At 43.0% G+C, this 8,494-nt stretch overlaps 1 long non-coding RNA gene across 1 annotated transcript in view; it reads right to left on the reverse strand.

Moving 5' to 3' along the window:
* Positions 1-5,199: 5,199 nt before the first annotated feature.
* The window catches only part of LOC106532798 (uncharacterized), a 58,650-nt gene continuing 55,355 nt past the window's right edge, over positions 5,200-8,494 (reverse strand). The window contains exons 5-7 of the long non-coding RNA XR_001312149.1: positions 8,064-8,201; positions 7,911-7,981; positions 5,200-5,353 (exon numbers count right to left, since the gene is read on the reverse strand). This is a non-coding gene — a long non-coding RNA (uncharacterized LOC106532798). The remainder of the gene's footprint in view (positions 5,354-7,910; positions 7,982-8,063; positions 8,202-8,494) is intronic.

Below are 8,494 nucleotides of genomic sequence, written 5' to 3' on the forward strand. Positions count from 1 at the left end.
TGCAGTTTTGCGAAATACACCAATTTCGATACGGCCGAAAACCCACCTCATCCTAGCGCAAAAACATTTTGTCGAAAAATGTAATTTTTTTTTCAAAACTGACGTGTTTCCATTGAGCAAATATATTTTTGAAATTTTAATTTGCGCATTTTCATGGTCAATGGAAACACAGCTACAGACTTCATCCAGTTCTTAGCATCTGTTAGTACAATAGGTTGCCTTAAGGCCCAGGTCACCCTTGCAAAAAAGATCTGCAATCTCAATGGGGTTTGCCTGTTTAAATAAAGGTAAGTAAATAAATAAATGAATAAATTGTAAACTATAAATATGAGCTTAGGGGACCAGGCCACCTCCATGGTTACTGAATGATGCACAAGACRAAAACCTGGAAAATTTGGAAATGAACTCGTTAAAATGGTTTAAATCACATTTAATTGACAGATTCCTGTCTGTTAATGTCAATAATGAATCTTCTTTTAACACCAGAGTTGGTCATGGAGTTCCTCAGGGTTCAGTGCTTGGACCAATCCTCTTTACTTTATATATGCTTCCTTAAAGTTATTAAACAGCATGGGATAAATTTCCATTGTTATGCTGATGATACTCAGTTATATTTATCCATGGAGCCTGATGAATGCAGTTACTTAAATCACAATCTTGTCTCAGACATAAAAAACTCTAAATTTTCTGCTTCTAAGCTCAGATAAGACACTGGTCGTGGTTTTTGGACCTGAACATTTTAGGAATAAACTTTGCAGCCTTTCACTTCCTCTGGATGGCCGCCTGTCCTGAGCCTGGTTCTGGTTCTGCTGGAGGTTTCTTCCATTAAAAGGGAGTTTTTCCTCTCCACCATCTGATGCTGGAGACTGTGATGAAGAGATTCAACACAATTTGCTGTTTTCTTCAGATTTATTGCTTTTTTGTGTACAGTGCTCCGAGACAACAATTGTTGCTCCGAGACAACAATTGTTGTGAATTGGTGCTATATAAATAAACTGAAATGAATAGAATTTTTTAGCTTCTAGCTAGCATTTTGTTCCCCTCAGCGTTAACATTTCAGTTTCAGCATCCTCAGCAGACTTAAAATCATAGAGCGCTCAGCATTCACTTGGTTTTTACTTGAATTACGATGGATTTGATGTTTTTTATTCTAAGTTATTTTTGTCGCAGCTGGACATAAGTCAGCAGTTTACTGTAGAAAACACTTTCACAAGATGAAAAGTTGTATTTATGAGACTTTTGACGGTTTGATCAGAAACTTGTTATACATTATTTCTGCATCAGGAAGATCAGAGAGAAAAAAGTGTTGATTGTTGATGTTAAAAGTCTTTACATGACAAAAACAACAGAGGAAAACTGGTCTGATTGAACTTCTTATAATCACAAAGATGAATGGGCATTTTGACCCCTCATCTTGTCTTACAAGGCTGTTAGAACCAAACTAAGAGCCGAAAATGTTCCTGACAACATTTAAGACCCTCAAGGCTATTCCATTCATTGATTACCACTGATGGAGATCATTTACATAAGTRTGGGGAATGTTCAAGGTTAGTTCATGCAAAAATGATTTTCCAAGACCGTTTCAGGTAATCTTCACAAATAATGCATTTCCATAGAATCAAGGTCCGTGCGCGGGCCTCTCGGCACTCCGCTCCTCTCCCTCTGATGACCGAGAAGAGCTATCGACTAACCATCAAATCTTCTATGTGCGTGGCAGGCCATTTCTCCTTGTCTCAGCACTCCACACCTCCTCCATTATAGCTCATAATCTCATCTGAAGAGGCAAATGACCCTCCGACACACAACGAGCAGGAGGCGCAGACTGAGGGGAGAAAATCTGGAAACAGAATGCTTTTAATAACATTCATCTGCTTAAATCTGCAGGAAAAATGAAACAGAGAAATTACTTCTTGGTAAAAATGGTTTACAAATAAACAAATTAAATGGTAGGTTTAYTGAACTCATAGCTTCTATTAGAAAATCATCATTTCTTTTATTTAGTTGGTTTGTCTGTTTCCCTTTAGACCAGAGGTGTCAAACTCAGGTACCCGAAGGCTGCTACCTGCATGTTTTCCTTGTTCCTCTGCTCCAACACCTGATTCAGTGAACAAAAAAAAAAAAGAAACATGCAGGATGGTGGCCATCAAGGACTGGAGTTCGAACCCTGATAGATTAAACTTGAGTTGTTTGTCTCCTGCAGGAGAACATATCCTGAAGTTCTGCAGACGTCAGAGCAATCTCAGTTTGGAGAAGATCTCAGAAGACGTCCTTTCCAAGAGTGAAATTCTACTTTCTGCAAGAAACCAAACCTTTTTTGTTCCACTCTCGGAGGAGTAAGACACTTTTCCTTCTCTCCTGGGTCCTTATTTTCCCTCTTTGCTACTTGGAGCCTTCTCTACGTTTTCATCTGAAACCAGAAATTATGGATATTTTTATTTTTATGGATTTACTTAGCTGGTCTCTTAACACGTTTTTGGAACAAAGTTTTTTCTTCCATGGGAGGACATGTCAAAGGTGGGATCTCTGTTCTTCTCTGTTCTGGATATATATTTGGATTCCGATCACTGGATTCTACAGATTGGCTTGGTGGTCTCCTGTTGTTCTACAAACAGCRTCRGTGRCTTTTCATTTCCTGGCTGCCTGACCAATATGAAGGATTGCCGTTYTATCAGCACTCAGACTTTTGCCTTGAGCGAGCTGGACTCRGTCTGCAACYGKTTCTATTGAGGGTCGTGGGCCGGCTGTGGTCCCTGGACTTTGCTGGCCAGATGGAATTGATTTTGGAGAATCTGATAGCTCGGCGGGATTGTCCACATTATTTGTCTGATTGTATTCGCCACACGGAGTTGTACCAGCGGACATCAAGGCAGACGGAAAATTGTTATTGTCTGCCTGGCTCTAAACCTTATCTTCTGTTCCCAAACAACTGATTAGAGAATTTGACTCTCCCCTACATGGCCTTGAGCTGTGGACTAAATTCTTCCTGGATGTTTTCRTCGACTGAGGGTCTGCCGTGTGCATCTCCACATAGTGGCAGGATGTTTTCTATCATGGTTAAAATAATCAAGGTGCATTATGGGAGATGTAGTTTATGGTCAATGCTGGCTTTAAAGCAGCTTATTTTAGACATTAATACATCTTTGAAGCTCTCGTGGGCCTCATAAATTGCCATGGCGGGCCACATTTTTCCCGCGGGCCTTGAAATTGACACGTGTCATAACCTGATGTTATTTTCAGAATGAATTGTAATAAAATACACAACGGTTTAGCTACCATGTTGGTGTTTCTCTGGCCTGTTTCTGAGATATTTCAGTAAAAACAAGCATCACTCAGCCTGCCTGTCTTCATGCTGCCGCCTCCTGCTGACCGTTGATCAGCGGTGACAGTGATGTCTCTACTGGTCTCCCTCTGTCGTCCTGGCTGCTGTCCACCCCAGATCCCTCCTGACCCCCCAGCATCAGCAGCTGRCGGTGACAACTCCATCCTGAGCCGCGATCGGCCCGGTCTGCCTGCCTTCTGATAGCAGCCATAACTCCTGACAAACGAGGCTTATGATCTCTCAGCTCCTACGCCCTTTATGGCTACTTGAGGAGACAATGGGGCGATGCAGACCCCCCACCCCCCCCACCATCAGCTGTATTTCTGTTCACCTCGTTTTGCTTTCATCCCACACGGTTACGAGTTGAATGTGGTCTGTCACCCCTCCTCTCAGCTGCTCAGTGATGGATGGAGAGGAAGGGGGTGGGAGATTAACCTTGGCTTTATGGGGACTCCTGCGCCACTCGCCACTGCTGTCGGAGGTCCCCGTTCGCCGTTCTGATTCCGTGTGMGCGAAAGGTTCCTCTGAGCAAACGTCCCATGAAAAGGGACCAAATGACGCATGTTGAGAATTGCCTCCAAACGAGGGCGATTTGTTTCTCCTTGACTTGGGGGGGGAGGGGGTAGTTAGTTAAACACAGAGGGGCATGGTGACAAGTCTCAAACATACATGAAAAAAAAATTTATTTTAAAGCATTCTTCATCTTTTTTGTGTTTTATTTAGGAAGACAAACAGGAAAAAATAAACTTTTTGAATCAGTCTGTGTTGGTTTTGTGTTGAAACTTAACAAAGTTGTTATTTTCAATTATTTTTTTGGTAATGAGTTTAAAACACTGATGATTTTGAGCAGTTTGATGCTGGTTTCACATCCATAAAACAGTGTTTTTTAAATTTCGCCGAGCTGCAACTGRATTCACCAGGAAGTCTCTGAAACGTCTTCAAATATCCTCAAAGTTCCTCAGAGTTGAGTTTTGACACCTGCACAGGGTCTGGTCTATGACAGAAAACCTTTACAGCATGTAYCAAACTTAAGGCCAGCGGGCCAAATGTGGCCCCTGAAAGTTTCAAAGATGTTTTCATGTCTTTAAAATAACCGTTTGATGCTTTAGAAGATAAAAACTGCAACTAGCCGTGTTTCCATCAAMGTTTTTTATGCGCACTTTGAATTATCACATTAGAAAAGTTGGATGGAAAATGCGAAAGTCGCAAAAACTTTGTCAGTTTCACAAAAAAAWTTTTTTACACTCGCGTGAGGTGGTTTTTCGATTTTCCGAAAAAGAGTTGACCAAAAAACATACTTGTGACTGTAGCTGCGTTTCCACTGACCATGAAAATGCACAAATTAGAATTTCAAAAATAAATTTGCTCAATGGAAACACGTCAGTTTCGAAAGAAATTACGTTTTTCGACAAAATGTTTTTGTGCTGGGATGAGGTGGTTTTTCGGCCGTATCGAAATTGGTGTTTTTCGCAAAACTGCAATGGAAACACTTTTTTCGCATCACAGGAGTCACCTGATCAACAACCGGCTGTTTCTACTGGTGAAAAAGACGATGATGAAGAAGGTAACAGGAAGTAGAAGTAGTAGTAATATCACAGAAGTAGTATAAAGTAGTAAACTCACCGACTACAATTTSCCAAAAACACAGCATACGTAGCCGCTCCCAAGTAGGGACTTGTCTCTGGAAAGCCTCGATAAAAGACGCCGACGTCTCCTCTGATGATGAGCGCTAGTGTCGNGGAAAGCCTCGATAAAAGACGCCGACGTCTCCTCTGATGATGAGCGCTAGTGTCGTGGTAGCAACATGCTATGTGTTTACATCCATCGCTGCCATGTTTGTAATGACTTATCATGAGAACAAACGTATTCACGTGACTTTAATAACATTTCTTACTTAATGGACAAAGTTTTGTGCACATTTGCAATGGAAACGCAGCTATAGTCATTGTTTACCTCGATCAGCTTTTCCTGCTGTCCAATAATTGTAGTGGCTGCAGCTGGACCTTCCTCCTGTCGGCGTCTTCCTGGATATTCCTGTAACGTGAAGAGAATTATATTTCTTTTTCTACATGTCCAGTCAGCAGGGACATCACCAATATGACAGAATAATTACAACTTTCCTGATAGCAGCAACACATTCCRGATAACTTCTATCATTTGATGTGTATCCCTGTGAGCTTGAGACTTTACTTCCTGTTTATAACTGCCATGTGTAATGTCTGACGTAATTGCATTTTGTGTAGCCTGGTTGATTTGTTCCAAGCCAGTTGATGGAAACACGTCTGATGTGCATTTCGTTTTTTTGTGACATTTTAAAAGTTCCCTTAAAATGTGCATTAAAATTGGATGGAAACATGGCTACTGTGTGTTTACTTCTCACTTGGTGACCAACGCCTATAATTTATTTTTAAAAAATTGCTGTTTTTCTCACAGTTTTCTTGCAGTTCTGTGTTACCAATGCTGAAGTCTAGTGAGATTCTGGTTTCAGGCCCAGTTTACATCTATAAGCTTTTTGTCTTTGGTTGTTTGGACCAGCAGTGCCCAATCCTGGTCCTCAAGGCCCACTATCCTCCATGTTTGAGATGAACATTTGTCATTTTCAGCATCAGTAGAAGGTCCTACATCATGGATACACTGTTCCACCTTTGTCCTGGAGCGTCAAACAACATGTGTTCCTCTGGTTTGGATCATTTCTGGAGCCATCACACTCCCAGATGCTGCTTATTCAAAAAGGTTTGTGTCTAATAAAGTAGGTGAGCAGCCTAGGCTTGCTAGTCGCTAGCCTCTCCAACGCTAAGGCCAGTTTATCCATGCTAGTGACTAGCCTCTCCAACGCTAAGGCCAGTTTATCCATGCTAGTCACTAGCCTCTCCAATGCTAATGCCAGCTTATCCATGCTAGTCACTAGCCTCTCCAATGCTAATGCCAGCTTATCCATGCTAGTTGCTAGCCTCTCCAATGCTAACTCCAGCTTATCCATGCTAGTTGCTAGCCTCTCCAATGCTAACTCCAGTTTATCCATGCTAGTCGCTAGCCTCTCCAATGCTAATGCCAGTTTATCCATGCTAGTCACTAGCCTCTCCAATGCTAACGCCAGTTTATCCATGCTAGTCACTAGCCTCTCCAATGCTAACACCAGTTTATGCTAGTCACTAGCCTCTCCAATGCTAACTCCAGTTTATCCATGCTAGTCACTAGCCTCTCCAATGCTAATGCCAGTTTATCCATGCTAGTCGCTAGCCTCTCCAATGCTAACTCCAGTTTATCCATGCTAGTCACTAGCCTCTCCAATGCTAACGCCAGTTTATCCATGCTAGTCGCTAGCCTCTCCAATGCTAACTCCAGTTTATCCATGCCTCTCCAATGCTAACGCCAGTTTATCCATGCTAGTCGCTAGCCTCTCCAATGCTAATGCCAGCTTATCCATGCTAGTCCCTAGCCTCGAAATGCTAACTCCAGTTTATCCATGCTAGTCGCTAGCCTCTCCAATGCTAATGCCAGTTTCTCCATGTTAGTCACTAGCCTTTCCGATGCTAACGCCAGTTTATCCATGCTAGTCGCTAGTCACTTCAATGGTAATGCCAGCTTATCCATGCTAGTCGCTAGCCTCTCTGATGCTAACGCCAGCTTATCCATGCTAGTCGCTAGCCTCTCTGATGCTAACACAAATGAATAATCTTTTTCGCATTTGCCAGCCCCGGCCTCTCAATTAGCGGGGTCAGCTGCTCAGTTAGCGGTGCCGGCCTATCATTAATCAGTTCAATATCTGGCTTAAGAATAAATAAAGCCTCCTGATACAAGGATGTAGCAACCACTGGCTGCACATTAGTCTTAATTTTGGCCCTCATGCTGCACCATACCACACAACAGCTGCTCTTCTGGTTTGGATCATTTCTGGAGCCATCCTGCAGCTACGATACTCTCTGATGCTGCTGAACCTCAAGCTGTACAACGTGTCACACAAAGCCACTGACCCGTCTCTGAAACCTGTCTCTGGCCTCAGCCGACCCAATCACACACCTCTTCACCCCTCCACCCCCCACAGCCAATTCCAGGTGCTGATGGTGCAGCAGAGGCAGGGAAACGGGCAGAATGACAGGCCGCAGGGTGTTGGAGGTTAATAGTCCGTCTCTCTTTCCTGTCTGTAAAAGGTCCAGACAGTCTGTTAGTGCTTTGAAGAGGCTCAATCGCGCACGTCCCTTTGTGTTAAAGCTCTGAGGTGACAGACGGCAGCAGGAGCCGGGTGAGGGGAGTTCACCACGTCAGACTTTAGTCACAGGAAATTAGTACGAATGGAAAAACTGTCAGCGATAATGTCTCGTGTTTGTTTTCTGAGAGCTTCATGTCATGAAATCAGCTGAATTTTTACCCTTTTTCTGTTTTGAGWCAAGTCAAGACCACGACTGTCGTCGTGGTGCAGACATCCATGCAAATGTTTTCTACCATTTAGCTCCAAAACCACAAGCTTTCTGAGCTCAGATCCTGGAAACAGACTCACGCCTCGTTTCCCATCAAAGACTGCACTTTTTATCCTAAAACGATGCATTAAATGACACAGTATATAGATGCAAAAACATTGGATTTTGCTCACGTTGCTCTCAGATCATAAAAAGTATGTATGTCAGCATTCAGGCACGTCTTGTGATGGGAACTGTGTAGAACCTGGAAGAGATCCAGCAGACAGAAAAAAAACATGTAAATAAACACTAAAAACAGTGAAATCCATGTAAAAAAGCACAAATACCTGGATTTATATATAAAGTTTCAGTTTTGAAGTCTGAAAACTGTTCAGGAACCACATCCTGTCTGGGTCCAGATGGGTTGGACACAACGTGAGTTTTCCTCCGCTGGTCCTGGCAGACGTGGCTGAATGTGGTCGTCTCTGTAAAAACAGAAAAAGACAAGTTGTTTCATCCGTGCAGAGCACGTCGCACCGGTTGTTTACACACATGACAGGAAGTGAACGCTCGCGCCGTGATCAGGTGTGGCGGCTGGAGCTCGTCTGTCTCCCCATCAGCTCGTTATCGTGACGATCAGAGCTGAGTCCTGTCTGCTTTTAGTGTCAGTCTGGACAACGTCCACGTCACAAGGGCAGGACTGACAGTTCCAACAAACAGCACAAACGTGTGTGTGTGTGTGTGTGTGTGTGTGTGTGTGTGTGTGTGTGTGTGTGTG

Source organism: Austrofundulus limnaeus, unplaced genomic scaffold (assembly GCF_001266775.1).
Source record: "Austrofundulus limnaeus strain Quisiro unplaced genomic scaffold, Austrofundulus_limnaeus-1.0 Scaffold832, whole genome shotgun sequence".
In the NCBI taxonomy this organism is placed as follows: domain Eukaryota; kingdom Metazoa; phylum Chordata; class Actinopteri; order Cyprinodontiformes; family Rivulidae; genus Austrofundulus; species Austrofundulus limnaeus.